This window comes from Triplophysa dalaica, chromosome 5, assembly GCF_015846415.1.
Source record: "Triplophysa dalaica isolate WHDGS20190420 chromosome 5, ASM1584641v1, whole genome shotgun sequence".
NCBI classification, from domain to species: Eukaryota; Metazoa; Chordata; class Actinopteri; order Cypriniformes; family Nemacheilidae; genus Triplophysa; species Triplophysa dalaica.
Window position 1 is genome coordinate 20,564,727 of NC_079546.1, and position 16,222 is coordinate 20,580,948.

The window sequence follows — 16,222 nt, forward strand, 5'->3', positions numbered from 1 at the left end:
AGGGCTCTGTGGCTTTAAAAGGGTGTTCATTAGTTGTGGTTCAAATAAAATAAATATCATTTTAAGAAATAAAATCTTTGCAAATACTTAAATTTTCCACAACCTTTGTCTGGTCTGTGTTCCTAATTTAAAGGGACAGTTAACCTAAATTTGGAAGTAATGAAATTATCAAATGTTTATGGGTTCTTGCTTTTATGTTCTTGCTCAGTCAACACAATGATGTCACCATGAGTTTACAGAAAGCACACGATGAGGTCAAAATGTAACCTCACATCAAACTCACATCAAATTACACACGTAAACATTGCAACACGTTATAAATAAGACACAAAAACATCAATTAACTCAAGTGTATGAACCTCAACAATGGTAAGAATAAACTGAGGAGCTTCATGCTGCAATGCATGCTGGGAGTCATGAATGAGTTTTGAACTATGGTTTTACCCAGCATGCATTGCAGCATGAAGGTTTTATTCTCCTGATTGTGACCATTGTTGAGTTTAATGTCCTGATTCTTGATGTATTTGTATGAAAAACATTTGTTGCAAAGTATGTGCGCATAATTCTTTGAAAAGACCTAAAACATCATCGTGTTGCCTGGGATGCGTACTGTGTGAATCAACCCTTTGTGCTTCTCTCAACGTCACTGTTCCTACCCAGAAGCAAAAAACAAATGAGATGAGATAACATCTGATGTTGATGTCAATATTTACTTTGATGTTTCCATGGGAGCCAACTCTCACGCGGTTGGCGTGAGACTTACTCGTTCTATAATGATCGCACTCTCACGCCACACATCCATTTTTTCCATAGTGTGTGATAAAAATGTTAAATAGTTGCTTAAAACAGGGCTCAACTTGGCTCCTGGCGGTCCGGTGTCCTGCAGAGTTTAGTTTCGATCCTGATCAAACACTCCTGACCAAACTAAACAAAGTATTGAGGACTAATTGATAAGAATGAACAGGTGTGTTAGATTTGGGCTCCCTCATAGAAATGTGTCTTAACACCCAAAACTATTTTATCTGGACTCATAACCTGTCAACAGAGCACACAAATAACACACAAAAAGGCTTTGTAGTCTTCTCCAATGTCTGGTCATTCTGACTGGCTTCTTTTTATTCAAACAAAACAGGCACGTGGATTCCTTCCGTCACCGATTAGGTCACATGACCTACACCTGGCAGTGTGATTGACTAGAGTAATAATAAAAAATAAAGCAAAAAACAGTACAGATGAAAGCATGTTACATTAACATATTAACCATTTCGTCTCCTAAATATCCTGCAAATGTTTTGAGAATGACCTGAATGGTCCCCTAAACGTTTAGAGAACACCTTGTTCTGTGAAAGTCCACCAAATAACATCTCCCCCACCATTTCTAAAAATCCACATTGTGACCGTCTGGTAACATTTACATTAAGTCAGCAGACGCTTTTATCCAAAGTGACTTACAAATGAGGTAAACAATTTGGAACATCATAAGGAAAACAAGGACATATAATACGGTTGCAGTAAATAATAAGTGCAGTAAAAACTGGTCACACATGTAGCCCATCACAGTATACAAGTTGTCATATACAAGTAAATATCAGTTATTTTCTAAGGATAGAAAAAGTAGAAAAGAAATGAAAGTCGGATGTACTCGGTAAGGTGTTGATGGAAGAGATGTGTTTTATGTCGATTCTTAAAGAAGCAGGCTAAAATATACAACACTACAAAAAATCTATTATTATTTAGTAACTAGTTCCACGGAAATTTTTACGTTCACTCAATTTCTGTCTCCAATGTGTTACTGGAATATTTTTTTTTTTAATTGGCCCAAACTTGACTTAATATATATTAATATAAAGTTTTTTAATCAGTTGATATTTCAAAACGTACATGCAAGATTCTGTCCAGTAAAATGTATTTACCCCGTTTTACTTCAATTAATTTATTAAATTATTATGGAAGTGAAAAACAAGTGGAACTACTAAATAATTGCATGCTGTTAACATAAAAGGATTAATCTTTATCTTTTGCATCTTTCAGTCAAATTGTGGCTGGGGAGGCGTGGCCTAGCGAAGTCTGGAGAGAGAGACAAATAAGTAGGTCATAGGCTGATTGTAAACACCTGTCTCTGGTTACAGTGTTTGGTGAGAAGAATACAAAAGCCAGCACGAGGGGAGGACCGAGTGAGAGAGTTTTTGAAAGAACACGAAGGCAAGTAGAGGACGTATTCTGGGAAAGACAAAGACGAAAGAAACTGCGTGTGCCAGGAGTCCATATTTTAGTATTATTTACTTTTGATTTATGTTGTGTTTGACGAATAAAAAAAGAATCTCCTCAGCCATGCCGACCCTATCTCCTTACTTCCTTGTATTGAACCTCACCAAACACATAAAGAATTAACCAACACAGCTTATAATTCATAAGCACTTCTCATACACACTGAATATATGAAGTCCTCTTGTTGACAGACATTGCATTTATAATACAACAGAACATTTTTTGCTCTGGCAGTTTCTTTAACTCATTTTTGTTAACTGTTTTAAATGGGCTTTATTGTCATCAGTGCTTTTTTTCTCAGAGTTAAAAGTGGAAGTACAAAATTTCATAGGCATACAAACATACTCAAGTAAATAAAAACAAGAATGCCGGAAACATGCATCAGTCACATAATATGAGGTCAACTGCTTCATGTATTAAAAGTATAAGTAACAGAATATTGCTTGGAATAATCTGACCTCAACATTACATCTTGGAAAACCATAATTCATCTAGTTTTATGACTGCAAGAGTCTGGTTCTCAATGAACACTTTTCACTATCGAGACCAACGTAGACCTTCTGCACAGCTTTAAAAAGCAACTTTCATTGTTTTGGGTACTAAAAATAAATAGAGAGCATAAAGCAGTCCCAGAGGTAGTCGGAACCTCTGCAAGGCCATTTAGGATAACTTGTTCCTCCACATCTACAGCCGCATCCACTGAGTTCCGACCTTCAGTGTAAATAGAAGTCTCGAGAAGAACCTTATGCTTCCGTTTGATCTGCCTCTGCACATCATCGCCGCTCTGGTTTGATGAACAAACTAATATTTAAAATTAAATACAAACACACAAATACATGTTTGCACTGTCAGGAAGCTCTAATCTTTAAAACCATTTCTTTTGAGGATACACAAAAAAATGATAAACAAGTATATACTTCACAAAAAAACTTCCCTTTTTCAGGATACTGTTTTAAAGACGTCTAAAAAGGTTTTTAAACAATAATTATTTTGTTTGTTCAATAAACCCATGATTATTACATTTCTTTAGACAACCCAGACACATTTTGTTAAATAAATTACTTTAAAAAGTGAAAGTAAAATATGTTTCGCCGCTGACCTTCGACCCATGGCGATATCTGCACTGAAAGAAATGATTCTTGAGTGTTAGTAAATATTACCCATGCAAATCAGAATCATTGTACTCACATATATTAGGTAGCAAAGTTAACTTTGTGCAACTTCCTGAATCTACTCAATAAAATTGAGGCAAGGATTTAATCTACTCAATTAGATTGAGTAGATTTTATTCTATGTTTTTAAGTAGAGTACATAAATTTATCAGATTTGTATCATGACACACTAAAGGAAATTAGATAAAGTCTACCTAATATTTCTCAATAATAATTATAAAAATGGAGTAATAATAGTTTATATAACCGACAACAGATCATCTGCTTATTATGAATGATACATATTGAAAAATTAAACACAAAATATGACTTATTCAGAGAAGCTTGAATTGACCTAAAAATGGTCTGAAACAGGAGACCACATCATTTGCTTTTATTGACCAAATAATAAACGTCTACAAAACCCATTAGTGACAATGAACACATTATTCATTTTATGTCACTATTATTGTGGTCAGTGTTCACTTTAGCTGATCTCTTGATTCTTAAATTTATGCATTTAGCAGACGCCTTCAATTGCATTATACTATGCATTGCATCTGGATATATGCAATCTCTTGGCATTTAACTCTTGACTTTGGCGTTACTAGTGCCATACTCTTACCACTGAGCCACAGAAAAGCACACATTAAGACTCAATAATCTCTGACTGTTTTGATATTATTTAGATATAAACATATTTTCGGTAGCAAATGAAAGTGTTAATAGACTAGCTGTTGAGTTATGATTTTCTGAGCATTACTGAGTGGAGTTCATTTTATATTTGATTAATAGCTTTAGTCCTGCCACGTAAATTATATTCTGGTATACATTCTGGGTATCATCAAAGCACAAAACTCCTCCATGACTCCTGGCATTCATTGCAGCGGTAAGATTTTCATTTGTTTGCAGATTCATTGAGCTGGTGTGATGTTACATGCAAGCATACACAACTTTGTAAATATAGAGGATTTCCTGCGATCCTTTTTTAAAGGACTTCATCTGGTTTTCCAATTGGGTCAATCTCAACACAATACACTGCTCGAACAGGATGGCCTGCAAATTATCAATTACCAAACTTTCCTCTGCCAATACAAAGAAAACTTGAAGAGAACAGTGGTTTTTTTTTTCTTCGACTGGGTGAAACAAATGGAGATACAAAATAATCCAAACATTATTTGATCAGATGTGCACAAGTACATTTTAATACAAGTTAAAACTGCCATGTCGTTCCAATTAGTGCAGAAAATGTATGTTTATTATATGTAGAAACCCATTGTGTACAATGATGAGCCAGTGATGTGTACACTTCCTTGTGGAAGGTCTGCATTTGTTACAAGTAAGCTAATCAATTATTTCCATTTTCAGGTATCCAACAAGTGCTCAATATAACAAGGTGTGCGTATCCCTTGTTACCAATTACCCCTTCTTGAGAGACAAAACTGGAAAATGATACTTAAGAGAATGTCAAACAGCTTTTTATTAAACTTTAAACTATTCATTAAACTACATTGTTATCTTGTGATACATGTTACAATTAATAATATTATTTTTCCACTCAAGGAGTCATGGCATGAAATGCTAAAAAAACAAAATAAAAAAGAGAGTCACTTAAGCCAAGTTTTAGTAGTGCGTAGGACCTATGCCGTAACCTATGGTGTAGCTTATGCAGAGCTGCATACCCTATGTGTTTCGGTTTGAAATGACAAGAGGGTGAATAAATATTGACAGAATGTTCATTTTTGAGTGAACTATCACTTTAATGGACTCTTACTGTTTTGGTGAACTTGTTTTGTTTTTATTTTTTAACACAGAGCTAATCACAAACATAGGAAGAGTTCTACACTGTAAAAAATACATGTATTTTTACTGGAAAATGCAGTATAACGTAACAGCATTTTCCCTTTTTTTTGTAAAATAGTAAAATTCCATAAATGCCATACATTTACACATTTCTCCATGTTACTGAAAAAAATGTTTTTAAAGAAAAGTAATTATCATGAAATCTGAAAATGCACTTCTGACCTCTAGTGGTGATCTTTCTCTGATGAAGTGAGTTTAACGGCTTGAGCAGAACATGTTGTTATTATTCATCCAATCAATCACAGTAGAAAACATGAACCACAGCCACTATTCTTCCTAATTCATTATGAAATATGTTAGAAGACAGAAGGGACAGGGACTTTCCCAAATCAACATGCTGCAGAACATGTATGACTTGATTTTTCATTGTTTTTAAGTCACCATTAATGTGATCAGTGTTTCCTTTGTTGGACCCTTGATTCTTTTACCTTAATGTTAACAATGGAGGCTTTTGATTGTTGTAACTGTTAACCTGCATTTGCTGGGCCAAAGAAAGTTTAAGCAAAAGCTTAAGGAGTAGTTCACTTCAAAGTGACTTTTCATAATAAGCGTAAAATTTACTATAGAAAATCAATTATGGACCCATTATGAAGTCAACTACCCCGTTAATGCTGATTTACGATCTACTCAATTTAAGGTTGAATATGGGAGTCAAGAATTTATGTTACTTTTGTCTGCTGGGAATGCTCTTGAGCATTGAACATTTTGAATATTTTAAAAATGTGAAAGGGATGTTTTTTTAACAAACTTTTGTTAGCTGGCTTGTATTTCAGGCTGTTTTTCAGGTTGTAGTTGTTTCTCTGGGTAAATAATTTTTTTGTAGTTTTTGTTGAACTTTGCTGCAGTGATGCTGTTTGTTAACAGCAGATGTTCATCACTAATAACTCAATCATCACTATAATAATAATGAAACTCAATACAAATTCTGTCAAACTTGACCACAGAAAGGTGTTGGTTTTGGGATAAATCTGGGCCAGAATTGAAATGAACTGTTGTTTATATGTGGGCGAGCTCTGCTTTATTTGTTTTGATTTTGGCTGACATGCGGCATTGCTTTGGTATGCCTACGACCCAAATCTGGGAAAACGGAGCGGGCCGCCCAAGGGCCTTCATTCCAAGCGATATGTGGGCCAGGTGAGGTGATATGGGGAAAAAGGTGTGGGCCACAGAAATTTGTTATCTGGGGAGATCTAGCGAGATTAAAACACGACGAGATTTTGAGTTGTGATGTCAGCATGATGGAGCGTGAGGGTGAAATTAGCATTGAAGATCCCCCTGCCACTTCGTAAATCACATTTAATTATAGTTACAGTGAAACATTGTGATGGACGAAGACATCGGAGGATGTGGTTATATCAGTTTGCTATAGATGGCCATCTGCCAAAACATTAAAAGCAATTATATCAGGTCTCCATACTGCCACCAGATCGCATTTTGCGATCACTTTTCAAGACAGCTTACTTTTCAACAAGTATTTGCGCATGTACAACCTGCACATTTTGAATGTCATCGTCTATCAGCCCAACCCTGGAACACAATATGTAAACATTGTAAGAAAACCGTCAAGTGCAGTTGAATCAAATGCTTTGTTCAATTCACACATTTCATCATTGAGGATTTCTTAAAATTGTGGCGGCTGCAAGAAGTGATGTGATGTGCATTTGTTTTCTTTGGCTGGTCTGTGGGCTTTAGACGACCTTTTAAAATCCATTTTATTTTCTCTGATTTTTTTTCTTTGATTCTGTTTTTAGGACTGTAATAGTTCAATCATTTTTTTGCTATCAAATTTAATTCATTAAGATTTTAGTAAAAGTGCGTCTAAATACTTAAAATATGTAACCACAATTAATTAAACGCTTAAAATGTATCATTACCCACCCAGCACTAGACGTCATTTGGACGTCTTTTTTTGGGCTAAATCAAGTCGGCCCGTCCTGGCCGTCTTTTAGCCCAAAAATCGACGTCGAAATTTGGTCTTTTTTTGGTCTGTCGAAATCTGGTTGAAATTAGTGCAAAAATCGCCGGCGAAATTTGGTCTTTTTTTGGTCCGTCGAAATTTGGTCGAAATTAGCCCAAAAATCGACGCCGAAATGTGGTCTTATTGGTCCGTCGAAATCTGGTCGAAATTAGCCCAAAAATCGACGGCGAAATTTGGTCTTTTTTTGGTCCGTCGAAATTTGGTCGAAATTAGCCCAAAGATCGACGCCGAAATGTGGTCTTATTGGTCCGTCGAAATTTGGTCGAAATTAGCCCAAAGATCGACGTATATTACTAATATTGACATGAAAAGAAAATCACATTGCAGTAGTTTCTTGATAAAAACGTGTGTTGCGACTATTTCTTAAGATGTAATTTAACTAGTTCAACAATGTGGCTAAAGCACACAAATATTTATAATGAGCCGATATGCTTATAATGGAAGCCGTAATATATTCAATATAAAATATCCATAAAAATAACGTTGTGACTGCTAATTCAATTTTATAAAGTGTTTTCCCCGCTTCTTCGTGATGCACATACCTTTCAGACGTTTCTGAAGGTTGGTCGATTTGTTGTTAATAGTTGCTCATAATGTTGCATTCGGGAGAATTTTCCTTATTTATCACGCAACCGTTCTCCGCAATTTACAGAGTGCATTAGTTTTTTCTGGGTTTTGTTATACAAAATTACAGCTTTTACAGCGCCAAAAACAAGCATTAATGTTATGCCTGATCATCATTGTCAATCAATATTGACAAAGTCGTTGACCAAAGCACAAAAATTTTCTTTTCTCATCCAAAAGCAAACTCCTGAATCTTCAGTTGCTGCACATTAATGGAACTTTACAAAAAACTGGGTTCTATGTTTAGATGAAACTACAAAATTAGCTTCGTTGAGGCAAATTCAGAATAGTTAATCCAAAAATTATGATTCTGTCATAATTTACTAATTGTCCCAAACCTGTGTTAATGTCTTTGTTCTGCTGAACACAAGGGGAGAAATTTTGAATAAGGTTTGTGACATGGCCACGATTGCAGTGGATTTGAGAAAATGAAAACTTGATTTAAAAATAAGTTCATTTCAAATTTCAAAACCAATGCCTTCATTCTGCAACAATTAAATTTTGATGCCATTGAAGAAAAAGATCATTGGGTGAGAAGGTTCTTCACTGCACATCTCATTGAAAAAAGGTACGATTTTTAATCTCATATTAAATAATTATAAATGTTTTCGTTTTCTTAAGGAAATCAATTTTTATTTAAGGTCATATCTATAAAATGAACATAAGACAATTATACAGCCGGGCGAAGGACTCATTGAGTATTTACGATACCACAATATCAAGAAATGTATGTGATAAAAACTAAACATTATTTACTGAATGCTAAAAAAAAACATAATTTAAAATGTATTAATTAAATTTATATCTAGCCTAGTCAGATGATAAAAAGTACACTTACATTATGTACTTATAGTGCTCTCCTTTTGTACACTAATTTTATACTTTTTAGTAATTATACAATTTGTATTAAATGTATTGCTACTTGAGATAATCTTAAAAACATAAGTGTACTCAGCCAATCTAAAATCTTGTCTAGGGCACAAACACAGGCTGGGTCGGCCCTGTTTTAAGACACCACGAATATGAAATGTGATCAAATTTTATTTAGTTGGCACTTAGTTACGGGTGGTAATTAAATACATTTTAAATATGCCTACATGAATAGTATGTTAAAAGCACATAAATCAATAAACAGGAAGTGTGAACTATAACTTCTCCAGGAGCAGGAAAGCTCCGCTACATTAACTTATGACTAGATAGAGCGGAACTGTTACTATAGCAACGATTTCAACTTAAGAGTTTGTCTCTGAGGAGGCTTAAATACTAAAGCAGAATTTTTAGAATACAACTATAAATTTAGTGTGCGGAAAAGAGCAATTTAAGTATATTTTGAAAGTGTACTTTTTAGCAAAGAGCCACACACACCACTATAGTCAGCCTAGGCTTACGGAGCCGCACTGCAAATTTTTTCTAATCTATCTACTTTTTTGTCATAAGGTAGTATAACGCAAGGTATCTGCTCACACATGGTTTCCTGTCTTTTATGTGCTGTTTACATCTGAACCGTATAATGTTAAAGGCCGCTGTCGTATAATGTAAAATACCTTTTCCGGGTCCAATGTTATTGTACGGAAGGCGCCGTAAATCTATATTCCTGCGAATCAAGGCATTTCATTTATGCTATTTGCGAACTGAACCATCTTTACAACAAATGAATTATTCCTTTTGAGTAACAAACTGAGAACAAATGTGTTTTTCTTTGTCATTGCAGATGGAGTCAAAATGTGAAACATCAAGGCCACCGACCACATCATAGTCAAAGCCATGGGAGACGACACGGCTCCTGAGCGATCTGGCGGTAGCGGGCATCGTGCAAACTAAAGTGTACTTATTACATTTTGTTATTCAAATGTTTTGATTATTTGTGTGTTATGTAACTGACAATAAATGTTTCGTAGTACTTTTAGTCAGTTGTCTTATTTTGAGAAATATAATATAATATTGAATACATAAAAATGATTTTATGCTTAAAATTAAGTAAAATTCAAGTCTGGAAAAAGACAAAACTTTTTATAGACGTCTTTCAACAACCCGAAAAAGACGTCTTCTCAAAGACCGGAAAAAGACGTCTTATCACGACGCGAAAAAGACGTCGTTTCACTTTTCAACCACATTTCGACGTTGTTTGGACGTCTGGCACTGACGTCTTTTCGACGTCTTTTCGACGACTTTTTGCTGGGTGGGTATTTATTTAAATGTTAATGAAAAAAACATTGCTTTTTTAATTATGTCGCAATTTAATGCAAGCATTATGATGGGAGGAAAGTTGGCTCAATATTTGTGAACATGGTCTGAGGAATCTGCACAGACTCTGCAAGGGCCCCACAGACAACAGTGCTAAGCGATCACGTTTATTCAAGCCCTTTTTTGTGATAAACATTCTAATTTTTGTGAATCTAGAAGCTGTGACATTCTCATCTTCGTTTTATTTTGTGTTCTCAAGATGCATTCACCGCATTTTACAGCTCATTCTGCCATCAATGTCAAATCCTTCTTTCATACATTAAATTATAAATATGAAAATATGTATATTCATAATTAAGTTGTTGTTAACATAACTGTATGTAGTTTAATTATTAGCTACTTTGATATCATACAGTTTGTTTAAAACCTACACATTTAGCCCATGTGCACCGGTTAAACAAACGACAGATTAAACTAAATTATGGTATACAAAACCATGATAAAATATACACATAAGACAATATCACCAGTATAACTAAAACAGAGCATAAAATAATGACTTAACCAATTATAACACAAATTGCTCAGAGCTCAACAGGAACCTACCTCTCCCATGCACAGCCAGTGCGAAAAGGTAAGAGGAGGTGAACAGACTGGAAGTAAGGTAAAACACCGTTCACAGAATATTTAAAGGGGAAGGCGCACATAGACAGAATATCAGGTTAACATAATAAATAAACTTTTTGTCTAATTATAATATAAGAAATAAACAAGCTACATTCTGTACCCGTGACACTAGATCTGACCAAAAATCAAACATTTCGTTCCTCATACACTTTTAAAAACGATTCATAATGCTTTTTTCAAACATTGTGTCATGTTTCTGCCACTTGTCCGGTTTTTCCAGTCTTGGGGCAGGATCATGACAGTGTCACGTGTTTTGTGTGTGTGTCATTGTTCCTGTTTTTCTAGTCGTGTCTCAGCTTAGTCTAGTCCGGTCAGTAAGTGTCAAGAGTTATGTTAGTTTAGTCCAGTCCAGTTCATTGTTCCTGTCAAGTTTGTGTTATTATATGTCAGTGTTGTTTTACCCCCTCGTGGCATTTTGCTTTATTTATTAAATTACTGTTTCTCCCGTACTGACTGCCTGCGTTTGAGTTCTGTACTTCTCTGATCGTGACACACTGGTTTATTTCAAATGTTTTTAAACAAAACATTAAAATGAAACTCATTTTAATTAGAACATTGAAAACAACAGTCAATGTATGTGTCGACTGGCAGGAGCTGTACCGTTTAAACTAGACTACCTCAGAACATTTACTCTCCATATATTACTAACAGCGGTGGAACTTGTAGGCTTAGCAAATGAATGGGGAACTAACTTAAGGAAACACATCCACTCCACTCGAGAGACTAGACAAGATTTCTAATACAAAATCAGTGTTTGTTTTATTACAATAAATACAGAATTTGACCAATATCAATTAAAATCACAATGAATAAACATGAGTAAAGAAAGCCAAATTCAAAAGAACAAAAATCAGAATCAATATCAACCAGGAGCTGAGGCATTAGTTAGTGGGATAACACACAACACTAGTGGTGCAAAGAATCATCACACAACTCAAGATCACACTAAAGGCAAAGCAAATAACACAGCAATAATGACAAAGCAACATATATATCCGCAACATTTATAAATGAAGTTTCTCACACCAATGTGTTTGTTGTCCCACCTCAATCACTCAGACATAACAATGTTATGATTAGGTAAGGACAAATTGTATGTCATTCCACTTCCAAGGAATAAGGATGGTTCCGGTCTCAGAGACAGGAGAGAGCACATGGCATGTCAAAACAAACAATGCCATGTCTCTCTCTACACTAAACATGTGGGTCTGTCATGTTCCAAACATGAAAACATGACCAAAAGAGCCAGATTCATGACAGATATGTTACAAGCTTTTGAACACTGACTATGATATAATGTGTTAAAGCAGTGTGAGTGAAATTCATTTTTAGGCCATGCAATGTAGACAGTGTTTACTTGGCTTTACTTGTGACATCACAATCCAGTAGCTGAACTTCCTTTCCAGTAGAACAGATTTTCTTGTGTTCGTATGGTGTGCTGTTGGTATAGAAATTAGTCATGGATTGATGTTTATACTTGGGACCTCTGTGTGACATTGTATATATTCATTGTACTGTTCTCTTTATAAACAGCAAACCAAACCTCATTCAAGAGCCAGGATATGAGCGCCTTGTGCTCCTTTAATGATCCAATGTATGGTTTACATAGGCAAACTTAATAGCCATTGGACGGAGTAAAACTGTAAATAAAATGTAAGAAAAATTGAAATGCATCAATGTTCAAATGACATCGTATTTAATTAGCTGAAAACATACAAACACATTGCTAATATTGTAAGGTAGAAGCATATCACATTTTCAATGTAGCGCTTAAGAAACGATCGTTAATAACATAAACATCGTGATCAAATCACAAATAAACTGGAAATACTTCTAGTTATATATACTACGTAAATGGATGATATAAATAAACTTACAGCCATTGGTTACAACAGGGTTGCGATCGTTACTTCCGGTTCCCCAACATGCACTACGCACAGACCCATGTCACAATAAAAGTCTGTGCAAATGAATTTACATAACATCAGCAGGTAAACATTATGTACTTAGAATATTAAAGGTTTATATGAATATAAATCATAACTTGTACATAGCCTCCAACAGAGGCAGACATTCATTAAAATGCTTCAATCACAATTACAAGAGTAGCATTTTGTGCAGAGCATGCACTTTATGTAAAAATGTTTTAAATGGGCTTTCAACACATTTATCAAATGTTTAATTATTTTCTGAAAGCAGTTACTAAGTTATATGCAAGCATGAAGTTGTATTTTAAAAATAGGAAGGTGATAATATAAGTTTAAAATATTTTAAGTTAGTAAAAAAATTTGTTAGTATTTTCACAGGAAATATATTCAAAACACAATAAAGTATACTTGTTTTACACTAGGGATTACATACCTCATGTGGTTTCCATGTGTTCACGCTCTCTGGTGCTTGTTCTGAAAGCTGTTTGAAAACTTTCATCAAAAGTGTAGCCCTTCAGAATACCACTTCATTTGATCTAAGTGAGAGAGGAAACAGCGAGTAGTCTGATGTTAAAAAAAACAGAACCTCATATGTTTTGAATATCACAGGCCAAAACTCCTCACATTAATTCAAAGCACAAATACAGTTTTTCTGGAATAAGGCCCCTGAATAGCCGAGCTTAATCAACACTTGTCATGAAAACATCAAACTCAATATAACTTAAAGTAGCTTGTTCATTTGTTGTTCAAACACTACAGCAAACATTGACCGAGGAAAAGAGAATCAACTTTAGGAAAGTGAAGAGTCAATAGCTTAACTTAAGCAAACACTGATCACATTGTTTTCGCATTGAAGGGCTAGTTCCCTCAAAAATGAAAATTCTGTTATCAGAAACTCCCCCTCGGGTTGTTTTAAAGGAGTTAATAAAACGACTAAAACAAATATTATCGTTTGTTTTAGATGTAATGCAATGTGTATTCACGATTTAGGTCTCATTAACTGTGCTTGTTTTTTGTTTTATACTGTTATATGAGGTCTACTCGTGACCTTTTTGCTGTTTGACGTGTTTTACTATTTACTGACTTATTTCCCGGATGCGATGGCAAAGCTTTGCGTATAGTTTGTATAGCCTGTTGTATGGTGTTTAATTATAGATGACTGTACCTATCAGCATTTGAGACCAGTGTTCCCGAACCGGAGAAAAGATCACCGCGATCCTGGGTCTCAAATGTAACTACGGTTTCAATGATAAATAAACAAACGGGAGACTCCCGGTAACTTATGGAAATCACCCAGCACCCAAAATAATACCAAAACACTTCAAAACAGCCTCCATTATTCTCAAATGGTGGATAATACCTTGAAAAATTATATATGAGCCCCCCAAATCACAGAGATGGCGATTCGAACGGACCTAAGATCACAGACAACCTCTGCAATTAATACAAATGACTAGAGGTCCCCAGGTTAAAGTAATCTAGTGTGAATAGTGCTCAGGGCACATCAAGCGATCTCAAACAAAGCAATAGTGACGCACAGTACAACAATGTTTTACTCACATAAGATTGCAGGGAAATTCCTATCGGATCCAATATTCATGACACAGCACTGCTTTTTAATTTTAGTCATTCCACAAGGCCAGTGTCGATCTCTGCCTTGTTCATGAGGGAATCCTCTGAGAAATTAAATGAACAAACGCTCCATGTTTTTCCCACATGAGCTGGAACGTCTTTAAAAATAAAGTTTAACCACGCATTCCTAATATCGGAATCCAAAGGAACGTTATGCAGCGACTGTATTCTTCCACAACCAGGGATCGCACAATGACGAGACTTTCGGTGAGACACGGACAAAGGACACAAGTGCACACACCGGTTAACAGATTTTGATAATAAATGATAACAAAGAAAAACAAACACCCACGAGGGGGTTACATAACGCAACATGGTCTTTGTTAATGTCTTTGTTCTGTTAAACACAAAGATATTTGTAAGAATGTTAGCAATTGTCAGTTCAGTGACAATATCATAAACAGGAAAAAAAATTAGGAAAAATATATTGTATTTTTTTGTTCTGTCGAACACAATGTGAGATATTTCCAAGAATTTAGGAAAACAAACAGTTCTGCGGCACCTTTGACTACCATTTAATTTTACCTACAATGGCAGTCAATGCTGTCACAGAATTGAAAATTGCTAATATTTTTCCAAATATCTTTCTCTGTGCTCATCACATCAAAGTCATTTATACAGGTATGAAATGACATAAGGCTGATTAAATGATTTTTGGGTGAAAAAGTATGGTGGCCGTGAAGTGCAAAACAAAACAACAAATCGCAGAGCTAAGAACGAATCTTAAAGCAAAATAAAAAATCCGAAATCACAAAAAAATCTGAAAAGGTTATATCGCATCTAAAAACAATATTTCAAACCAGAACACACAACAACAATTCAGGAAACAAAATAACAAGGCAGAAAACAAAATGACAAGTCAGATGCATGTCTGGTGCGCTACTGTCTCATACTGGATTCATGAGCAGAGCCTTCAGGTCGCATGAGCACTGAGCAGCATTACATTTCATTTACATTTATGCATTTGGCAGACGCTCTTATTTAAAGTGACAAAAAGTGCATTATGTTATAGATTTGTTTTTAAGCATATGCAATCCCAGGGATCGAACCCATGACCTTGGCATTGCTAGCACCATGCTCTAACCACTGAGAAAGCCACAGGAAAGCATAGTAATGCTACTGTGACTGCCATGCCTGTGTACCATTGGTGATGTTTTCACCTCACATGATACATTCAATAGAAGCATAAAACATGATGTACTTTTATCTGTGTCTCTGCGGGTTATGGTGAGAGAATGGGAGACAACATGACACAACAAGAATTTTGTTTCCCGAATTGATGTTGTGTTTTATGTTTCGCAAGTTTTTGATGTGATTTCAGATTTGTAATTGTGATTTTGGATTTATTATTTTGCTTTTTAGATTTGTTATTAGTTTTGTGATTTGGGGTTTCGTTTTGCACTTCACGGCCACCGTATAAAATTGATATTGATTCAGTGAAATGAACATTGAGAAATCAAATTTCTTTTTGACATTGATTGCTTTCAAAGTTACGTCTGTTTATAACTTGTGTATATAACGTCTCGGTTACGTATGTAACCTCGGTTCCCTGATGGAGGGAACGAGACGTTGTGTTGAGAGACGACTGGGGTTTGATCTTGAGAACCTATCATCTCCGAGAGGAATTTCTAAACGCCAATAGGATTGGCGAATGGCCCGCCCACGCCAGTCTCCGCCCCGTACATACGGGTATAAAAGGAAGATGGCGGCGGTCATTCACTTACCTTTGTGCTGAGGAACCTGAGAGAGTGTCTCTCGTCACTGCAGCGGGTCGGCGCAGTGGTGTGGCATGAAGACACAACGTCTCGTTCCCTCCATCAGGGAACCGAGGTTACATACGTAACCGAGACGTTCCCCTTCAGTCGGTCTCTCGACGTTGTGTTGAGAGACGACTGGGGAAGTATCTA